The sequence below is a fragment of the Aphelocoma coerulescens genome, chromosome 1A (assembly GCF_041296385.1).
Source record: "Aphelocoma coerulescens isolate FSJ_1873_10779 chromosome 1A, UR_Acoe_1.0, whole genome shotgun sequence".
Lineage (NCBI taxonomy): Eukaryota > Metazoa > Chordata > Aves > Passeriformes > Corvidae > Aphelocoma > Aphelocoma coerulescens.
This window is the reverse complement of record NC_091014.1, coordinates 76,600,816-76,622,976: the sequence shown is the minus strand read 5'-3', so window position 1 is coordinate 76,622,976 and position 22,161 is coordinate 76,600,816. Positions and strand designations below refer to the sequence as shown.

Here is a 22,161-nt window from a genome sequence, read left to right as displayed (position 1 = left end):
ATTTTTGTGTGTAGCAAACTTTACATTAGAGTTGGTCAATCTATTCTCATATTGGCAGAAGGGGATTTTCATTGATCGTTTTCTCTGTATTTGCCTTTTTTCCTCCCTCTCTAAACCCTAGTGCTGTAATACAGAAGATTTATTGTCAATGATTTATTAAAATGTAATTCTAAGGTGACTCCTTATCGTGAAAGTAATCTGCAGGCTATCTTTGTTTAAACTTGCAACCCGCTTTGTCAAAGAAAACAGCCTATGAAATTTTCATTATAACAGACAGGTTTTTATAATGAACTGGGAAAAAGCCATTATGACCAAAAAGCAAATTGTTAGGAAACTTATGCATTGAAACAATATGCTCATTAATTGTAATTTTTTGGGGAGGGTGAACAATTCTGTTTAATGGTTACATTTTTCAGGCTTATAAATTAATTTGAATTACCCAATATCACTTAATTTTTCCCTAGGAAAGCTTCTGCTTGCCCGAGCAATATTATAACTGCTAATTCAATTACACTGAAATTGTTTAATAGAAAATATAATTGCTTATTCATACAGAATACCCATTAAAGAAGTGCAAAGGCCTATACCCTAGGGTTACTACATATTAGTACTTTGGGAATTCAGAGGGGATTGCTGGGTAGGGAAGGTGCTGACTGATCTTTAATTGTTCATCACCTGCCTCCAAAATAATATGAATGGACCCAAACTAAATGACCACTCATTACAAGTTTCAATTTAGGAGCTTGGCTGAGGTCAGCAGATTGCTTATGCTGATCGCAATGATTTGAAGTTGTGATTACCATAAGCAATTTAAATTTTATTGATCTACCCTTCTGAAAGTTGTAATTGAGCATAGATGTTGGACCCGTAGCTCTCCAAACTAAATTGTACTCTGAAGCCCTTGCTGGATTACTGCAAGAATCAATAAGCAGTCAGTCACATTAACAATGAAATAGCTCCATTAACATACAGTACTACTGGTGAAACTTTATTTAGGAGGGGTGTTAGTTCACTTCATTGTTTTATCAATGAATTTCAGTTGTACAGGGAAAAGTATAGCTTGTGTATGCCTAATGAGCTTGCACAATGATAATCTTATATGCTTTAACTATGAGTCTTTTTATGGGAAAGAAAGATTATTTTTTTCTGTGACAGATTTGCTTTATTATGAACAGAGGAACTATGGAGCTGGAATTACAATTTGTTAACTGTGATGCACTGAAATAACTTGGCGCCAAAGAGTTTTCTACTGTGACATATGTTCACTATTAGTGGGTTTCACACAAAAGGTCATGTCTCAAACAAGAACACAGACACACAGTGAGTTTGTAATTTATATATATTTGGAACTTCCAAGTGGAGTCTAGTGATCAGCCTCCTAAAGAGCCTCCAAGTTCTCTGCAGCTCTGTGGCATTGCTGAGGAGGTTTGAGCAGTGACCAGGGAAAGTCTGGTTGTTCCTACATAATGCAGACAGTAGGAACAACACAGCGGGGGTGAGAGTGAGATGGATACAGACCTGTCTGGATTGTGTGAAAAAATTGTTTCCTGTGACTTAAAAGTGACTCAAAATTTTGAAAAGAGGATACACAAACTGGGCAGTTTGAAGTATGGTGTGGCAGGAAAGACAGAAATATCTTGGACTTGATGTCTCATGTATCCCTTTGTGCTTTATCTCTGCTTTTTCTGCATCTACTGTCATACTTAGTTTGTCATGACTTTTAACTCTTCTCAAAATCTGCTTTGCTGTAGTACCTCGAAGCCCTCACTGCAGTACAACCTGTCTCCCTTCCCTCTAAACCAGATTTTAAATGAGCAATGAACCAATATTGGTTGACTTGTTTGGCAGTGGTGTTGTGCTAATTGAGCAAACTTGGTTTTGGGAAAGTGCTGTCTTTGTATTCATCAAAATGATAGTAGAAGATCCATTTAATGTAAAATTTATAAATTATTTATATTTATACATCTTTACTACATGCGGTATTGCTGATTTCATACTATCCCAGACAGTTCTCCTGGCAACTCATTCATGAAGAAAAGACAGCCACTGGCAGTATACTGGACCTATTTTAGACACTGGTGAAAACCACCCTTAATCCTTGACTTGAATAACCCTTGTAAAACACAAACTATAATTTCAGCACCTCAGTGCTGCAGAACTTGTGGTCTCACAATCACTCCACAGTCAAAATGCCTGATGTATATCTATACAGACCTGCCACAACTACTTTTGCAATAAGGGCTCATTCCTTAAAATTTAGCAGTAGATCAGCTTTTGTAGTCTAGGACATATCCTTTGGATCAGTAAGACCAGACACCCTGAAGGCTGCAGGCATCCCACAGTGGAGAGCCTACACAGCCCCTTTCTAGGAAAATGCTCCTGAATTTTTATATGAGCTGGTTTTTAGTGTAGTGCAGTTCAACCAGTTCTTTGCAGCTATAACAACAGAAACAAATATCTGGTCTGTCCTATGGGTGTAAAATATCCATGATAATTTTGCTGCCTTCTCAGGAATTTATTTTCTCTGTGTTTTCTGCCACATCTCACTGAGGTGATAAACAGTTTTTTCCCTAGGTCTTGGTTTCTCAAGGATTGAAAGTAATGCATGTGTACTGTGATCCAGTGATCCAGCTCTTGGAATTCCTCTCTCACTCAGCAACTCAATTGGCACGGTTTATGTGCTGTTCTTACTCAGGCCCACATCGACTTTATGAAACTCATGCAGAGGGTGAATCAAAGAACACATAAATCCTTTGTCATTCCTTCAGCTGAGGCAGTGTTGTTATCCTGGGGAAATCATGTGGAACAAAAGTATATGCTACTTACATTTAATTTCTATACCAGCTTCTGACGCAGAGCAGACACAGAACAATGTATGATGTGGCATTGATTCATAATGGCCTTAATCTGAATGGTCACTTTCAAGTATAGCAACATGTTTGCAACTCCAAGATGCCCTAAAAAAAGACGTAGCTTATCTTTATAGAGGAAACTTCAGCAAGAGAAATGTTCAGTGAAAGCTGTCTTGTGGAAATTACAGTTCTTCAGATAAGAAATTATACTAATTAGAAGAGGACTTAAGTATTTTATAAACTATAAGATCACTTGAAAAATTGATAATCAGATACATACTCAATTTTCAGAAGACATTTTTGGATATGGTGTTCTACTGCTAATATATTTGTTGCAGAAAATCTGAGAAAAACGTGTCTGATCTATATCCTACATAAAATGTCATGCATCAAGAAAATTCCACATGTGCTCTCTAAGTGTTACATTGAAGGGATGAAGAGTTCTCTGTCATGATAGTCTGATTATGAGATATTACATATTAAATTACATTGAGGAAAGAAGATTCTCTTTTAATGCTTGCAATTCTGATCTCTTTATCATCTATTTTATGTTAAAGAGCTCTGGGTTTTCAGGTCATTTCTGAGAGGATATCTAACCAACAAAATAAAATAAAATATCCTTTAATTGAGAGCCCCTTACGCTAAAAAACAATTAAATTTTGAGATCCATTTAATTTTTACTTATTTTAAGCACCATCATGAACATCTGCCACCTGGCATAGAAATTGGTTCATATGGCAGGTGGGAAGATGAGATTTATTTAAAAGTTCTTTGTCTTTGATACTTCTCCCTGCTGTATTTTCCAGTGGAGTAATTTGAAACTGATGGCATTTAAACAACCATTTATTGCCATAATAGAAGAATACAGTTAAAAATATGTAGAGAAATTGCTGTCATTCCAATATAAGAATACAGCAGAAGGTATAATGGAGCAAACCATCTTCAGTCTAGTTTGGCCTCCAGCCATAACATTGGCCAACACTTTGATCATTCAGAAAAAAATAGAATTCCTTCCCCCTCTTTTCTGTGCATATATGTAATGCATTAATTGATAAATTTATTAACCTGGACAAAAAAAGTTCTCTTTTTCCCTCTGTATATAGTGCTTAGATCAGTAAGCTGATTGTATTCAGTTTTTAACTCCTCCACAAAATCAACATGAGCTTTGTGTCCTTCTCTGGAAAGCGCAATGTACCCGTGGAACCTCTTTCCCATGAGCTGCAACCTGAGCTGTTCCAAATATTCCCTCCCTTACAGCCTTCTTCAGTATTTTTTTTTTTTTATATGACAGAAATTCCAAATCAATTTAGGAAGATTAAGACTTTCCCTTGATAATTTGCAGCAGTGTTACAAAATAAGCACAGGAGGTGGGGATAGAAATTAAAGGGAAGACAAGTTCTGCTTATCTTTTCCCTGCCCTGGCTTCCTTCATATTATTGCATACATTTTATGTGGCATTTTATGGACAAAAAAAAGAAAGATATTTTCTGTTGTCCTTCTCACCAGAGTTTTCACCTCCAAAGTGGAATCATCTCATAAGATTATTTGTTCTTGCAAAACTTGAAACATCTTGAGCAAATAACCTCATCTGAAGAGTTTAACCTGCAGAATTCTTGCCAACTCTCTTAGGTCCATATGATCTTAATGCAGAACTAAGACCTTATAAATAGAGTGAAGAAAATTTGCAAAAAGCTCTAAGTGCACTCTTAGCAAGTATAAAATTATGAAACATTGCTTTAAATGCAACACTTGATTCTTGTGCCAGTAACTTCCCACAGCTGAGTCTGACTGCAAAGCAGTATTTTATATCTGATTCGTATTTTGTTCCCTCTTACATTCAAAGTGGTCCTAAAAGTCCTTCCAAGTACTGAGGGGAGGACGGGGAGTGAAGAGACTAATGTATGCATTGTAATCCTGTGAATTTTGAATAGCTTACTGATCCCTCTCTGACTTTTGAATCATGTGTTTTTAAAATTCACTCTGTCTATACTACCATTCAATAAATATTCCTGTGATTCTATTCATTTGCTGACCAGGAATTTCAAGGAAACAACAAAACATGGATATATAATAGAAAATATTTTTGAACAGCAAATTGTAAAGTCGGTGACTTGAAAATTTTCAGCAGAGGTCTGGTCTCTCAGTTCTCTGACATCTCATTTTGAGGGAACATAACATACTCATTGTGACTAATCCAGAGATCAAAATTTGCCAAAATTATTGGGAAAAGAATTTTGAGCAAGAGCTAAACCTGAGGAAAATAAAATAGTGTTTAAATGGAGGGATCACTTTATGTTCAGCTACCACATTTTGTCCTGTTCTATTCTTTTTCTCCCAAATCTCTGACAAAACCAAAACTGAATATAAGTCATTGCCTTATATTATCATTAAAGATTCCTGATTGCTCTTTCTTTTAACTTTATTTTTAACTGCTGAGGGAACTGGGCAGATATACTCATTATGGCATTCAAATCAATTCCCCAGCATCTTCCTCAGAGGTTTTAATAACATCCATTGTCCAAGGACCTCATTCCTGGACCATCAGAGTGGGAACCTAGATTCGTTTTGGCCAGCAGCTGTAAGCTTGCCATTCTTCATCTGCTCTTTGCTTTCCCTTCAGAGTCAGAACAGAAATGTCCCGCAACTAAAAATCATTCTAAATTGAACCATTGTCAAGTTTAACTACTTTCATCAATTTTTTTTTGTTTGAGTCATTAGTAAATACCAAAGGAAGACCAGGGAAAAGCCAAGTTTCCTACTCATTTTGGAGAAAAGTAAGGTTCAGGCCTTTTTATGTAGCCTTTTGGACATTCAGGTCTAGTTCTCTCTGCTACTACTTTTATTAAGGAGGTTAATCAGTCAAAGCTACATTTTAAAATGTTCAAATTTAGCCACTGCAACAGCAGTTAAGCTATTGGACTGATCTTGGAAACTGAATTTGGAAATGAGCACTTGTGTGGTACATCCATCTGGCCCATATTCTCAGCTATATTTCAGTTTTTGGTTCCTATTGATCTCTGATAACCTTTAAGCCTCTGGCACTTAATTATGTTTTGTTGCAAGGCTGTGTTGTAAGTCTGAAGCTAGATGAGGATTATTTGTTTTTATCTTAACAGACAGAACAAAATTATGGATCTGAGTAATCAACAGCACTGATTGTGAATATGGAGTGTTCCAGACCAAATGCACTGAATTTTGCATGGAAGCTTCACTTTTAATATTCATTTCAGTATAGCCCATAGTCCTTTTCTCATTTTATCGACCCAACCATGATCATGTATGTTCTTGAACTATATTTTATGTCTCAGCATTTAAAAAGTTTAAATAATCAGAGATTAGAGGGGTCTTTTTCTTGTTATTAGAAGTATTTCAAAGCATTTATTTTTTAAATTTAAGAATTTTTTTTTTACCTGCAGTGCTTTAAATTTTATTAGGATAAATATTTCTGAGAGAAGAAATATCCATTTTCTTTATTGTTTTTTTTTTTTTTTTTTCAAACCAGGTAGAAGTTTGTGATCTTGCTGCAGTATTTTCTACTGTAATACTCATAGTATCTGCTTTATACATGGAAATATTAAAATATGTAATTGCTAAAGTAGTGTGGTTTATGTGGCAGAACACTCTTGTGCCTGCATAAAAATAACTGTGAATAACCTTACGTAAAAGCGCTTGATAATTTGTAAGATAAATAATAGCATATGAGATATTAGATCATTAATATATATATATATAAATCTGAACTTGAAGGTCTGAGCCTGTTCTGATAAAAAACCCCACTTTCAGCTGGTGTAAATTGTTATAGGTGCTTTTATCTCTGAGTAACTTCCCTGTGTGGCTTAAGAAACCACATGGGCTGCATGTTCTGAAGGTGAAAGTGCCACTGTTAGTGGGGGCCTTGTGTTGTCCCCTCCTATCTTTTACTCACTCTAGGGTACTGTGGGGTAGACCTCAGGGCTGGAGGAAAGATTAGGAGGATGGAAAATAAACAAGCCAAGAGAAGTTTGGAGAGCAGCTGATTGGAGAGGATACGACAACGTCTAAAGGAAAGACAAAGAGGATGATGAAGTAGAATGAAAATACAATTTCTCCCATAGTGCAGATCATATCTTAGTAGAGATATTAGTTATGATTTTCCACTGACTTGAAGGGGTATAACTGGTGTACACACTGTGACGGATTTTGCATGGAATTGTGATAATTTCTGCCCTTTGACGATATGGAACATAATTTTGGGGCCTATGAAATAGGCCTAATAACCTATTTGCTGTCCTTTTGTATAACAGCAGTCCTTTGAAGAGTAGACTTTGTGACTCTTCTCCTAACTGCTTTTTAAAATCTTTTTCTGATGAAGTTCTTCAACAGCCTTTTGAAACAGCTGGAATTAACCAGAAAAGGGTAAATGCTTTAGCCCAGTTCACTCTAAAGCACTGCATTGGCAACGGTTGCCAGAATATTATAGTGATTATTAGAACCACAAAACTCCTATTTTATGGGTTCTGTTAATTCTCCTAAGCACAAGGCTGCCCTTTTACCAATCTACTTTGACTTTTACCAATCTACTTTGATTACTTTCAACCTTTACATTTCACAGTCCTAAAATAACTATTTCATACCCATTTCTCTTCCATTTCTTTTTCTTATATATAAAAAATACTTATTCACAACATTATTTCAGATAGTGAGATACACAATTTGTGTTGAAGCGACTTCTAGTAAGTCAGAAATCTGAAATATAACTGGATGCTTTACGTAATTAGAGAGCGGTAAATGAATGGTATTTCCTTATTTTACTATTGCAACAACCTGACAGCCTGGAGAACAAGAAAATAAGACCCTGGAAAGCTCAGGTTTTAAATAATAAGTAAACCTGAGAATTTTTACTCAATGGGAAGTTTCTAAATAAAAATTAAAATTTTCTCTTAGGAACTTAGGAGGAAGAAACAGGATCTTCCTCTAGGTATTAAAGATATTTATTGTTTTCTTTTTGTTAAAGAATTTGCTGAGAAATTATTCTTATTTCTTTTTCAACCTACCCTCTGAAATACTCATTTGTATGAAGAGGTACCTCTCCTCAGTTGTCTTCTGTGGTGCTTAAGTAGCTTTGTGTTTCCTGTGTCTTGTAACACAGAACAAATTTAGCTCCTCTCCCTTCCAGCTGCACCCTTGAGGACCACACCACCCAAGGAAGGCCTGCTAAAGTACTTATGAAAACAGATGGCGTCAATTGTTCCTGTAAAACAAAAGATTAAAAGAAAATGTCTGTCTGAGTTAGATTACATTCCAGAGATTTGACCCAGCTGAGCACAGGCAGTCTCTGCACCGGGGTTGTCAGAAGGACCGTGATCCAAAATCACATTGTACTTCAGTAACAGGATTCTCCAAGAGGTACCTTTTGAAACAGAGCGTTGTGTTGGACCAGATGGTTGGCCTGAATTTCCATTGTTCCTCTTGGCTCTCTGGTGTTATGCAGATTTCTGTATTGCTTTATATTTTCTCACAGCACTGCCTACTATTTACATTCAGTTAACTCTGATGGAGAAAATTAAAAAGCCAAGCATAAAGAAGCTACAGAGCACTTGTTTGTCTCTGAAGTGTATGTGTACACATTAAGGGTGATATTAAAGGTGTACTAAATAGGTTTTAATCCTGTTTACTTTTTCTTTTTCTTTATATGTATATAGTTTTAAACGTTGTACATGAAAGCTGGCATGATTGGGATAAGAGTGAAATGAACATAAGTATGATAAATGATAAAGTGTTCCTGGGAGTAAATATACCACTCAGAAAGAGCATTGCTAATCAAGCAGTGCAGCCAGCTAATGCTGTCTAAGAGCAAGCACCTCAAAAAGATTCTAAATTTGAAACATTGAAGACTGGCATTTAGCTTGAGTAGCTTCTGCTTTAAGATGAAACTGCTGCACCAGGGGAATCACAGTTGCAAAATGAAACCTTGGAAGGGGCAGTGGACTGAAGTATTAAATGACCAATAAGATTAAAAGGAAAAAAGAGAACTAAAAGTGGAATTTGCTACTTGATGTGTACTGACTGAGAGTTTGAGAAGTAAATGGAATTAGGGACAGGCACGGATAAACCCTGTCCAGCTTGGATTCATAATAGATGTGTAACCCTGGCTGTCCACCAAGCTGACTGAGAAGGAGCTTTGTCACAGCTGTATCCTTGGAGGGCATTTTCGACTGCCTTGGTGCAGTTTGGTAGCCCAGGTGCCTAAAGGACTTTGCTCTGGCACACGAATGCAGGCGGCTTGCATTGATTTTAGAGAGTGCAGCATATGTTCTGCTTATGAATTTCATCTGCCACCCACTCTTCAGGAGTGTAACACTGCCCACACATCTTGCCTGAATGATTTGGAAAATATATTTTTATTTCCAACTGTTACTCAAAGTTAGAACTATCTAAGCTATGATGGGTCAGGGAAATCATGTAGGAAGGCTCCTCTGTTTTTTGAAGGAGCAAGAAAATTACTCCTTTTGCATGAGTAAACTGTACATAACTCTATAATGTGTTTTGAGTGACCATTACAGAAGGATTTGACAGTATTTATCTAAGAAACTTTGCAATTATTTTATGTGTTTGTCAATGTTTAAAAAATTGCACATAAGAAGTTGCAAATGTGACTATGAACCCATCTAAATGTTTCAGAAGATTTTTGAGTTTTACCTGATATTTATTCAACCTCACTGAATCTTGTGAATCAGCTTTTTCATAACTCCAAGAATGATAGGAGTTCCTCGTGGTGTCTTGTCAGATCCTACCGTGTGACATGGAAGGAAACAGGGTAACAAGCAGTAATTGAAATGTGGTTGCATTGGGTCTAAATTTTTAAGTTTTCCATTTTAATCTGTATTTCTTGGTCAGGGAAGTGCTTGTTTATTATTGTATTTTGTAGCCTCCCCTAAGGACATCCTAGTGTCATCTGTAGTGTGAAGCCCCCTTCTTTCCATCTCCTGGGGCTTGCCTTGCTTGAGAGCTTGTCGTGAGGTAGAGCTTCCCTTGGCTGCATGGAAGAGGGAGCTTTGAAGTCTCTTTTTACCTTTCTGAAGCAAGACAAAGCAGTCAGAAACTTTTGTGGGAGTCACAGACCAGTTTGTATGGAGTTTTTACTTTGAAAAATTCTTAAGTTCAGTTCCCTTAGAATCAGGTTCAAAGAGGGAATTTGTATTAGAAATGAGATGATTTTGTATTAGTGTTACTGGTTATATGGTGGACACTTAAAAATAGAGAAAAACTAGAGACACTAGTAATAAATTATATGCAATAATAAATTCTCTTTTTGTATATCAAAATGAACAATTGAAGTGACTTTTTTTTAAATTTTAATATTTATTTTTGCAGTTTTCTTAAAGAAGGTAAGACTAAACTGCTGTAGTAGATGAGCTGCAGATCCGGGCACACTTACCCAAAATATTTTTCCTTCTGGTTTTATCATTAAAACCTCCTAAAACGTTTTCTATTAATATGAAGATATTTTTAAGCTGGAGCACTGACATTTTCCAACGTTGCCCCTTACTTAAGTACAGTTGAGAAAGTTGCTGCATGTTCAATTACTTCACGTAGCATAGGCTGTTAGTAAGAGGGACCAAGATCTGGCAGCTTGTAACTCTGTATTAGCTTAGTTTGTGTTATAGCCAATTGCTGCCTGACCTCTCCACACTGCAGAGGAAATGCAGTGCCATCTGTATATCTCTTAGTCACATTAAATTATGTCATTTATATTCCTTTGGAATGCAGGGTTTACTTTCTGCTTTGCGGCAAAATTAGCAGAAGTAATGAGATAGGAGCAGAAGCGCAGAGGTGAAAATTTGTGGGGCCTGTTTCTGTCCAGCTCGCTTTGATAATGCCAGGTGTTGAAATTAGGGAGGCAGGAAGGTTGTTTAAATCTTTGGAGGTGTTAACATGTGTAAATGTTTATAGGTCTTAAACACCCACTGATCTCAGGCAAGACTTCCACGCGTTTGGTGGTGCAGGATCAAGTCCTTACTCTTGCTACATTGCGGCCCTAGAAAGAAGAGGAGGGGTGAAAAGCACATGGCAACTCAAAAACTGATATAAAATTTATAAAATATACGAGGTATTGAACAAGAATTTTTGTACTTTAAAAACCAGCTTCAAGTTAACACTACCTGATAAACAAGGACTCTTGAAGTGTCTCCATGACTATGTCAAGCTTACACTCTCTGAGTACAGTCCTGAGGATTTTTGGCTAAAAGAAGATAAAAGGAACCGGGATTTCTCCCCAGAAGGCCTGTTCCAACTCCCATGGAAGTCGATAGAAAAACTTTTACAGATTTGGGTGGAACTGGATCCTACACGTAATTTTTGTGTCTTATGTTTTCACAACTGAATTTCTCTCAAAATATACACCTATGGATCCACCATCAACTGTTCAAATAAAGTATCACTCTGCCCAGAATATGAGTTACATTCCACATGGAATAGCTTCCAGAAGAAACCACTCTTTTACTGTCGTTTACTGTAAAATGGAAAGGCAATAAGACTGTCAATTACTTGGTGGAGCTCATGCAGGCTGAAACAGGATCCAGCTGCTCTTTGGACATTTATTGCTTCAGTCCTTTCCTGTTAAATGTCCACTGTCATTTTGGTTTTATGTGAAACCCTTGGTTCAAAAATATGATCACAGGAAAGGAGGACTCTTAAAACAAAAAAAAAAAGGTTTTCTATGTGCTAGCTGATAATAAAGCTTGACTATGGCTGGCTTGATAGGCTTAAAAAAATTTTAAATGTTAATTTATGTCCAAAATATGTCCAAAATATTTATAAGTGGTGAAAATTTATATGAATCTTTGACATAAGTCATCCTATATTTTGTTTTATAAACATTCAGAAACTGTTCACGAGGAAACAGGATGTGCACTGTCTGAGGCGATTTCTGCTCTTTCCATAAAAGGATCTGCTACATGCATGTTATGCAGAGCTGTTGTATATCACTTTAGTCTTAAAAAGATGTGTGTACATAGAAAGGCCGAGGATAAAATCCTTGAATCCCGGAATTCAATAGGAAAACTCTTATTGATTTAATTGGAACAAAGATTTCACCTCCAATCCTCAAATGTTGAAAGCTAGCATAACTTTATTGAAGATGATGAACAAAGCTGAAGGATGCTCTAGTTTGATTATAGCTGAGGATCTGGTCCTCAGAATGCATGTTTTCTTAGGATAAGAAAGCAGTCAAGAGGAAATATCTCACAAGACAAGTAAATGATTCAAGTTTAGTTTGCAAGTTTGAGCCTGGGCTAAAGAACAGAGCAAAGCCTGTGCTGTAGCCCTCTGCTAGACATTTGCACAGGAGTGAGTGTCATTTTAAGTGAACAAAATAAGATAAACTTGTGTTCATGTCAGATTTATATCCTCATTTGCAATACATTAACAAATAAAGTGAAAATGTATTTATACACATTATTTAAGCTGGTTCGAAATCCTGATGTATGAACCCACAAATTTATGAATTATACTTGTAAATCAATGTAAATTGCTTGGTGAGGGTGTTCATGCCTTGAGATCATAGAAATTAGACACAGAAAGGACTGATTCATTTACCTAGTTCATCTCCCCGCCAGTGAAGGATTATTCCTGTTCATTGTAATCTCTCCTAGTCTGAGGTCCAGCGTAATTTTGAAAGACTCAACAACTAGGATTTTTTTTATTTCCCTATCAGATATAGATTTTATTTTTGTTATGTCATGATAATTTCAGCTGAAAGAGGTGACAAAGGTCTCCAAAGCACCTATACCATTCAAGACCAGGAAAGAGCAGTACAATTAGCACATAAAAATACAAAGTTAAAATGTGAGCTACATAACTAGCATACTTCTCTTAGTCCATGGCTACAGCCCCTCAGTGATAGAAAACTTTTACCACTGCTTTCAAAAATTGGATTATTTCCATTTCAGAACTTGAGATGCAAAGAATTCAATAAACAGGTAAAACAAAACCTGTAGTTACGAAGTGGAAGCATTATTGTCTTGACTGAGGCCCTTAACACTGAGGCATATTTATTTAAGTTTTCTCTCTCTCTCATTTGCACAGATTCCATTTCCCAAGTCTGGATTTAACTCTAGAGAGGGATCTGACACTCATCTCTACCTGGCTGTTGAATCTTGGCAACGGAGTCCATTAACCCCGTAGCATCATGTACTTTGGAGTCTGCTTGGGAGTTGTGTGCAGCAGACTTTACAGGTAAATGAGCAAACTGTGAGGCAAACAAAAGTCCTGCAGTTGTTTCTGGCACTGCCTGAGCAGAGGCTTTGTCCTCATCTCTTTCTGCACCATGGGAAGTTTTGCTTGTTACGATGAGTTATGATCATGATATCATGGGCTTATCATGAATTTATCCAGAACACAAGAAGTAAATGAAACAATAACTGGAAAACTGTGGAGCTGGTTTTTCGGTGATCAAACGCTCCCTGATGAGAAGAAGGTTTGTACCCATGCAGTAGCTGTCCATCAATTTATAAAATGGTCCCATTTAAATCCCTGAACTGAACAAGAATGTGATTTAGATGCAAGACTGGATCAGGAGATCCAGGCCCTCATCCTGCTTGTGGTGCAGCTTGGTTGGATATGATTAGTGTTTCCAGAAGTATCCACTGGAGTTCACAGCCCCCAGTCAGGGGAATTGTTAGCCCAGAAACTGTGGATGTTCATTCTTCCCATTCATTTTCTGGAAATTTTTTTAATGTAATGCTCTTCTGAAGTTCTGGCTCTTTTGATATGGTTTAGAAGTGGGGCTCCCCAACAATATATGGGATTCTAAAAATGATGTCCTTAATCATTACGTCTTGCATCCTCATTATCTCCAAATAGATATAATGCTTTCCTTAAAGGAATGTGATGAAGTTGACATAATTTAAGATGGTAAATTGTGTTGAGGTCTTTAGATGGAGAGAGAAAAATACCAACTCTTTATTCCCCCCCCCCCCCCCCCCCCCCCCCCCCCCCCCATTTTTCTTCTGTATATGTTAATATATTATGTGCTTTTGAACGGATTTTGGCTCTCTGGCTTGGGACTATTCCTCTTCTGAGAATTAAGTAATTTAGTACAACAAAATGAGCTTAGTAATGCACACGAATCTTTGATGGAAGGCTACTCCACTCTAATCACCAACGCATCATCATTCATTACAATGCTTCATATCTGATTCGCTTTTCATTTCAAGTGGCACAAATCAGGAATAATGGCAATGAAGTCTGTGGTGTAACTAAAGTGAAGTGTGTGGTGGCAAACTGGTGTAAGTGAGGATATTCAGGCTTTCCTTCTGTTCAGCCCTCCTTCCTCTGACATGTAAATTGACTACCTTTTTGCAATAGAAGCCATTTAGGAGTAAATTTCCAGGTGCTGTATGATCATTTGGTATGTAATTCATGTGTGCCATTTTGAAAATGCCAGTGCCCCTTTGAAAGGGTATGAAGGAAAAATGGTTACTTCTGTAATGTTACTTAAAAGGCTTCTGTTTATCAAAACCTCATTGTGTCATGAAGGTAGTGTTCATGCTTACTGCAGAAAAAAGCACACTTGTCTTTGTGACTGATCTATGGAACAACTCTTGAATAATGGAAACCTATTTTGTACATGTAAGAAGGATATATAATCCTCCCCCAGCTGCTTGGAAAAACTAGAAAATTTGGCTTTGCTATTTCTGAATTTAATCTTAATCTTCAGAGCACTAAAACTCTCCAGTGGGGCTAGTGGTTGAACTGAGCTACTGACTGTTGCCTGCAGAAATTTATTGCAAGATTGAATAATACAGTATTTTCTCCATACTGTTTTAACCCATTGTGAACTATTAAGACAGAAATTTGGAGTTGGGGAATGGGAGTTGTCACTTCCTGCACATAGCATTTTCATTTTGGGTGCCACAAAATAATATGTGATCACAGTTCTCCTCTCCCTGTTGTATCTTTCCTTCTTTGGGAACAAAGTATGATTCCTGATGCAGAAGTGGCTGCAGTTTGGGTAGCAGTTTGGCTGCAGTGTTTCACATGTTCAAATACAAAAGTGATTGCTGTGGCTGTTAACAGAATTAATCTTCTTACATGGAATTACTCCTTAGGTGAGGTCTCAGGCACTTTTCTGACCAAGTGGGAGTCTTAATATTAAGTTCTGACTGATCCTGCAAAGCTGGAGTTTACTGTTCTTGATAATGATTCTTCACCAGTGTCTCTGACATCCTGGACTATCAGAAGGGAAAAGAATTTAGAATAGACCATAATTTTATATTTGTAGCATTGAAAAGTCAGAGGCCTCCAGGCCTGTTAGCCTCTCAAATAATATTTAATCAGTGGTTTTCAAATATTGGTAATTTGTGTATCCCTAGGAATTATCTGATAGAGCTGTAGAGTCTTGTACAAGGACTGATAACTTGCCAGGATTAGGGTTTTTTTTGTTAGTACACAGATTCCCAGGGTCTCAATCACATGTTGAAAATTTCTAATTGGTATTTTTGTTATCAGTTGCCATATCAACAACTATCTTTTTGGGTTTTCAAATTAACTTCTGCTGTGGGGTGCAGGTCCATTGAAGCAGAGCAGATGCCATCAGTGAGATTTCTGCATAGTGTATACAGACTTTTCCAGTTCTAGTTGCTGTGGGCTTGATTTAGCTGTTCCTTGGCTTTCAGTGAGCTCCTGAAACAAGTGCCATTACTTTCAAGAGGAACAGCCATGTGCAGATGCAGTCAAAAGATTTAGGTAGGAGAAGGCACATAATTCCTCTTTCCCCTGGCATTCTACCAGGGTTTTACATTATTAGCTGACTCCTGTTCTGGTTTTGATCACAGCAGGAGAGGCTGTTTATGCTGCCAGTTTAAGTATTGCACTCTAAATCTGTTCCCCTCACATACATAATGGCTTGCTCCTGAGATCCCTTCTGGATCAACTGGGTCTCTCTCCAGAAAAAAAATAATCTCAGCACATTCATTTAGGGACTGAGCCAACACACAGTATGGCTGTGATGCCACCAAGTCTTACTCCTTTTGCCCAGTCTAAGCTTCCAGTAGGGTTGCAACACCCCTGAAACCACCTTACACCTTTAAATCACAAGGGCTCTTTACTTTAGGGGAGAAACTGAGGACTGTGCTGTCCAAGAATAGCAATGCTGGATTGCACAAAAACCCTCTTGTTGTCACGGTCATTTGGATTGCAGAAGAGTGCACTCCTTGTCACAGCCATTTTCAGTGGATATATAATTTCCTAACAGTCCCAGACCAGAAGGATTCCACATGGATGCAGAAGAATTGGGCTCTTGTGACAGTGTAGACAGGGGAAGAGAGTATTTACAGGTGCAGAAATTTTCCTGCATGTGTTTAGAGGCTCCAGCTTTAGTGTTGAGGCTCCAAAGTGTTTTGCTCTGCCCTTATCCACTTTGGTCCCACTGATAAAATCCTTGTCAAGCACCAGTGGGGCTGAGTAGAAGGTAAAGGGGAAAGCATGACACAGACCCCAATAATCTGCCTGTCCTCCAAGATATGGATTGTGTTCAGTCACCCCAAGAGGATCTAGTGTATTCACAGTGGCTGGGAAATGAATAAGTGTTTCATGGTAGAAAGTTACGTATCACAGTGACCTAGGGGTATCTGTACAAAGTACTCACTGATGTGTTTTAATTTCTTTCTTGGTTTGTTGAAATAAAAATACGAAGTCATACCTTGTGGTGGACGAAATTAAAAAAAAGGGGAGTTAAAGTTTGTTCCCTGTGCAAGTAAAAGGGTGTGAAGAATTGTCTGCAAATCAGATTTTAACAGAGAAAACCCACGTTCTGAAGTTTAGGAAAATCGCTGATTTCAGTTTGTAAGATTGACCTGAAATGCAGCAGCTGTTTGTGTCTCATTCTGATATTTTGTTGAAGCTTTGCTTTAACTTTTATGGCCAGGAGCAAAAAAAGGGTCCTTGTGTCAGAAAATAAATTTGATCTTCTTTCCTCTTTGTTACTCTTCTACTTTAGTAACTTAGTACTGCAGCTGAATGTAGAAAATTTCGGAAAATAGAGATTCTTTCTTTTCACTTTTTGAGTAGATATGTTCAAGTCATGGAAGAAAGTCAGAATTATACTCAGAGAACTCTGTTTTACTTTTCATTTACTTTTTCAAATAGATGCTTTTCCACTCTTCTGTGTCTCAGGTTGTGTTAAAAATTGCCTTAATATCTTTAGCAAAGGTACGCAACATCAGGTAACATAAAATTTTCCCTGAAAAAAGAAATTAATATATGATTAATTCTACTGCATAGAAGATCAAATTTCTTAAAAAAATAGTTTAATGAACCTTTTTTCCCTGCAATGAATCTGTTTGCTTTCTTAACCCCCTCCTCCAACCATAGTTTAAACATGTTTGTGGCTAAATCTGGTATGGATGGGAAATAGCCACTTAGTAACCTTCACTGGTGTTCAATTGTTAATATAGCTTGGAAAATAAAAAGGGTTTGAATGGTTATAGTGATAACGTCCAACATTTGCAATGGAGAAGGAGAATACATGACCTAAATTATTTCACAGACCACTGCTACTTTTATTAGTTTTATTTCTTTTCTTTTTGTTAGTTGTGTGGCAATCTTTGGAGGCACTGGTCAAACTCAGTTGCAGCTGCTTGGAATTTGCCACCAAACTTTTTTCCTAATTAAAACCAAAATTCTCAAAAATTCTGAAACCACAGAAAAGTAGTTTCCTAAGTAGAATACTCCTATTTTTCTGCACATAAGAGAATGGATTTATGCTTTTCCTGGGCTTCTGTTTTAGATCATTCACTAAAAGATTTCAGTGGGCTGCTGAAATACTCTGATTGGAGATGGTGCCACTGAACCTCAAAGGAACTGTACTTTACATATCTTGAGGTCTTATTCTCCTAAACAAGCAAGCTGCAGCTCAAATTCTCTGCAGCCAGATTGCATTTACTGTTGTCTTGCTGGTTGCCTGGGAGCTGGCAGGATTTCCCAGTTTAGAGGGAGCAGAGGGAGTAGCTTTGGTCCTTGATGTGTCACAGTTACTGCAGGTGTGCACAGTGGCTGATTTGCACCTTGCACAGTAACCCTAGCGTGGTCTGGTCCCATCACACCTGCTGTGCCTGCACAGCAGATCTGTGGCTGTGTGTGAATCATTGCCACAAGAATGCAAGTCTATTTTTTGATGGAAATTTTTCCAATGAAATGGGGAAAAGGAATTTGTTTTCAGAATAACATTAAAGAAGAAAACGAACAACTTAATTTCTACCCCAGACTGGTGCACGTTTTCAAATTGATCCTGTCCTATGATACTCCTGAGTATAAGAGTAACATTTTGTATGAGTACATTGATATTTGTGCAGCACAAACCAATTCAAGTCATAGTATACAAGTCACAGTACTTGAGAGTAGTATTGCAGCTACTTTGGTGAGGAGAAACCTTTGGACAATGAAGTCCTTGATCTAGGTTTGAAGTGCAGATTTCATGTCCAGATTTCACTCCTGGCAAAGTATGCAGGACTTCTGGCTGATTAATTAATTAGAAATAAGAGCCAGCTGCAATACCTGGGTATACCTTCCTGTTTATACTTCAGAGCACATTAATGCAGCAACAGCAGTGACCAAATTTCTCAGTGCAGACAAGTCCTTAAGTTATACATTTTTTTAATGGGATACTTTCATTAGTGCCTTAGCTGATATTACTCATAAACCAACCCTTGCACTACCAGGTTTAATCATTGTCTCCAGGCAGAGGCTTATTAGTGCAAGGTCATTCCATACTTTTTTATTCCATGTTTTCCCTTAGAGAAAGTGAGCGATGTCTCCAGAAAAATCACCTACCTCCTGCCTGGCATATCAACATCCACAGACTTGCTGCCAGCATAGATGTAATGCCTCTTGGTCAAACCTCATGTTGCACCAAAACAGAGAGTTTACATTAAAAGGCAGATAAAAAAGATCAAGTCCTGGAATTTGTCTGTGGGATTTTGTAAGCTGTCTAAAGAAATAATGATAAAACTTCTATTAAAAAAGTGAACTGTTTCTTGAAAATATTACATGTCTCATTGTGAGTTAAATGCTTTTGAAATGCTGGATTGATGACTCTGGAGATCAAAGTCTTACACCTGGCTGAGCTGCTTAGATGTCCCCATGGCCTTGGAGCACCCCACAGTCTAACCCTCAGGGGTGGGGAAGTGCTCTGATTCCTCTGCTACCGTGAAGGAATTGAGGTGCAAAAAGACAAAGTGACACATTTAAGCTCACATTAGAAGTCTGTGCTGAAGCAGGGATTTCAGACCAGGCATCTGATCTCCTTAGGTAGCAATCCAAATGGGAGCTGTCACCTCTCTCCTACAGAAAAGGTAATGACAGAAAGTCTCTGATCAAAAAGGATGGGAGATTTCCCAGTTTGATGAAGTCCCTGGCCTTTCACGAGGGAAACAATGAGAAAAATGAGTCAAGACAAAGAGAGTCATGTGAGGTGGCTGACACCACTGTGCAGCAACTGGACTGTGATCTAACAAGCTCATTTGTTATAGAACAGTGAATAATGACACTTACCATGGTAATTTTTATAATTCTTTCCCATGTGATCATTCCTTGTTTTGGAGTGTATTTCTAATTGAACCCAAAATAGCTTGAAAATTAGGGAAAAATTAGAGAAAAATTTCTGCTGCAAGGCTGTTCTCAGCACTTATGATGGGAACGTTTTAGAACAAAATAAGCCAATTATACAGGAACATGCTGGTCCCCCTGGAATTCACATTTTTCCTTTCCTCCTGCGTCCCTCTCCAGGCTCCTCAGCAGCACATAGACAGGGTTTCTGGGTTTCTTCACTCTTTGGTGACTTACTGGTCAAGGAACCAAGAAGCCAGACCTCTGTGTTCATTGCTTTCCATTTTTTAACTCCTGCAGAATCATGCAGGGTATATTAGGAAGACTCAAGATTCAGAATCTGTCTGACAAATCAAAGATTTGTGCATGATAGAAATTGTCGTTCTTTGATCTAAAGTACTCATATTGCTTTCTGCATTTACATCAGTAGGAAATTCAGGCCATTTCTTTTCCTGTCTTGTGCACGCTCCTTAACCCCAGACAATAATAAATAATATTTTAAAAATTAAGTGTAATTAATCTATCATATTTATAGCCATGCAAATTAGAGAGGTCTGAACTAATAATGTGAATCACATATTTTAAAATAAATAAATAAAAGTGGTATAGGCAGAAAAGCAGCCAAGCATATGGTTTCACCATATGCTGAAGCATACTTACTGTCCCTTATATCCTGTATTCCCTGTGAAAGCTATGTATACATAATCGCTGACAAAAAAAACCCAAAAAAACCAACCCTGCATGAAAGAACTTTAAAGCTACAAGATCAAGTGCTCTGTATTTGGGCTCTGTGAAAATCAATGCAGTCATAATTTCTCTAATAAGAGTCATAATTTCTCTAATAGAGGCATGTTGCAAAGATGTGTTTTTTCTGGGCTTCATCGTGCGAGTTTTTGCATGGAAGCTCTTTCTTGTTCAGTGGAGGTGATGTACTGGAGTCACTGAATGAGTATGAATATTCACATGAAGGCATTGATCCATATCCTAAAGATGTGTCTTATACACCATCTTCTCCTTTATTCAGTGGGGAGGTAGTTCTGGATTGCTTCATGTCTGTATCTGATATCCTTTCGAGGTACTAGGGACAATATTTTCAGGAAATCCATCAGTGTGGCTTCATGGTCTGGGTTCAACTTTTCCTGCTTGATTGATAGATACAAGAGCAGTGTTCACATACCAGTGAGACTGGTTGAAAAAATTCAAAACATTTTTTAATTGAAAACTAGATTTTTCTTGAAAATTTTAATCACATTTCTCTTTACTACAAGGAAAAAAAAAATTTCCTTCAATTGAATTTTCCACTGAGAAACATTGAGGCAAGCTTTTCATTCCAGCTAAGGTAAAAAAAGTTCTTTTGGCCTTTGTACAGCAACCATGCTGCTTTTGGGGTGCTGATCTCTTCAGCTGGGAGTGATCCTCATGCTGCAGTACATTAGTTAGTGTCCAGAGTTAAATAATCTGGGATGCCCTTTGTTCTGTGGAAAGTGCAGACATTTTGATACTTTGAACCGCTCTGAAACAAAAGTAATTCCAGGAGCAGCAAAGCACTGTAGAGGAAGGTAAATCCATTTTTAAGCAGCTGGGTGGCAATAGAAATCTTTCCTTATGAGAGGTTTTGTGTGGGTGTGACTCCTCTGGAGCCACTTCCAGCTGATGTCCAGGAGCAGTCGGGTACTGGCAAGAGCTTCCACCTCTACTGGCGGCCAGAGCCTGGGAAGGGACCTCCCTGTCCTCCCTCTGGGATCCAGTGCTGGTTGTGACTGCAGCCCAGAGATGTTGTCTTTCCCTAACCTTTCCATCAGGGAAGAGATTCTCTACTTTTCCTATGTTTACCTGGCTGTTTCATTGCTGTAATTCACTGAGGCATGACTCAGAAAGTTTGTGTCGGTCACTTAAAAAGTAGATGCAGCTCATCATTGACAGAAATGAAGAAAAAGAAGAGTGGGAAGGAGCAGGAATTTGTTGCATCTTGAAATAAACAGAATGGAATCGGAATTTGAACAGATGAATTATGTTTTTATGTTCATATCTTCTGTGTATCCATAACAATCCCAGGAGGCTTCACATCAACATTTTGAAATCTTTTTGATAAATGCATTCACGTCCTTACCAAAATTGACTTGTGTTTGGATTTCTCATCTTATACTCCAATTAGCATTTGAACCCAACACTTTAAGCACATGATACAGTGATTTCATGAGTGCATATAGTTAATTTAAATGTTTCAGATCATTACTACTGAAGCTACAAAGTGCTATTTTATTTCTGGCAGTTTTCAAGAGCTGATTTTATGATTATTTGGCTTACCTTGAAAATGTATTTTTTCTATAATCTACTTTTGAACTCCCATTTATGTCTTTTTAGAAATACCGAAAACAATTAAGATTATGTCAGTGCTGAAGCTACTGAAGTCTTAGGTTGAAACCTAAAGTGGAACCTATCTTTCAGAGAGGAACAGGTCAAAGGAGTTAATGGCTAATGTGTGACTTAGAGCTAATTTTGAGGAGAGAATATGGAGTGATGTTGCTATTATTTCCTGAATATTTTTTTTCTCATTCGCCTTTCTTTTTTTTTTTCCTGGTCTTGGCTTATACAGAACATAAAAGCTCTTTATTAGGAAGACAAATGAAAAGGAAAATAAGCTAAGAGGTGACAACTTCAATCTGAGAACTGTACCTGATATAAATGTACAGCAGTGACTTAAAAAAATGATGACCCACATGCA

The 22,161-nt window shown here is 37.6% G+C and overlaps 1 long non-coding RNA gene across 1 annotated transcript in view; it reads left to right on the top strand.

The window, feature by feature from the left end:
* Positions 1-22,085, top strand: part of LOC138104368 (uncharacterized) — a 37,876-nt gene extending 15,791 nt beyond the window's left edge. The window contains exons 3-4 of the long non-coding RNA XR_011148045.1: positions 12,918-13,067; positions 22,033-22,085. This is a non-coding gene — a long non-coding RNA (uncharacterized lncRNA). The remainder of the gene's footprint in view (positions 1-12,917; positions 13,068-22,032) is intronic.
* The last annotated feature ends 76 nt before the right edge of the window (positions 22,086-22,161 follow it).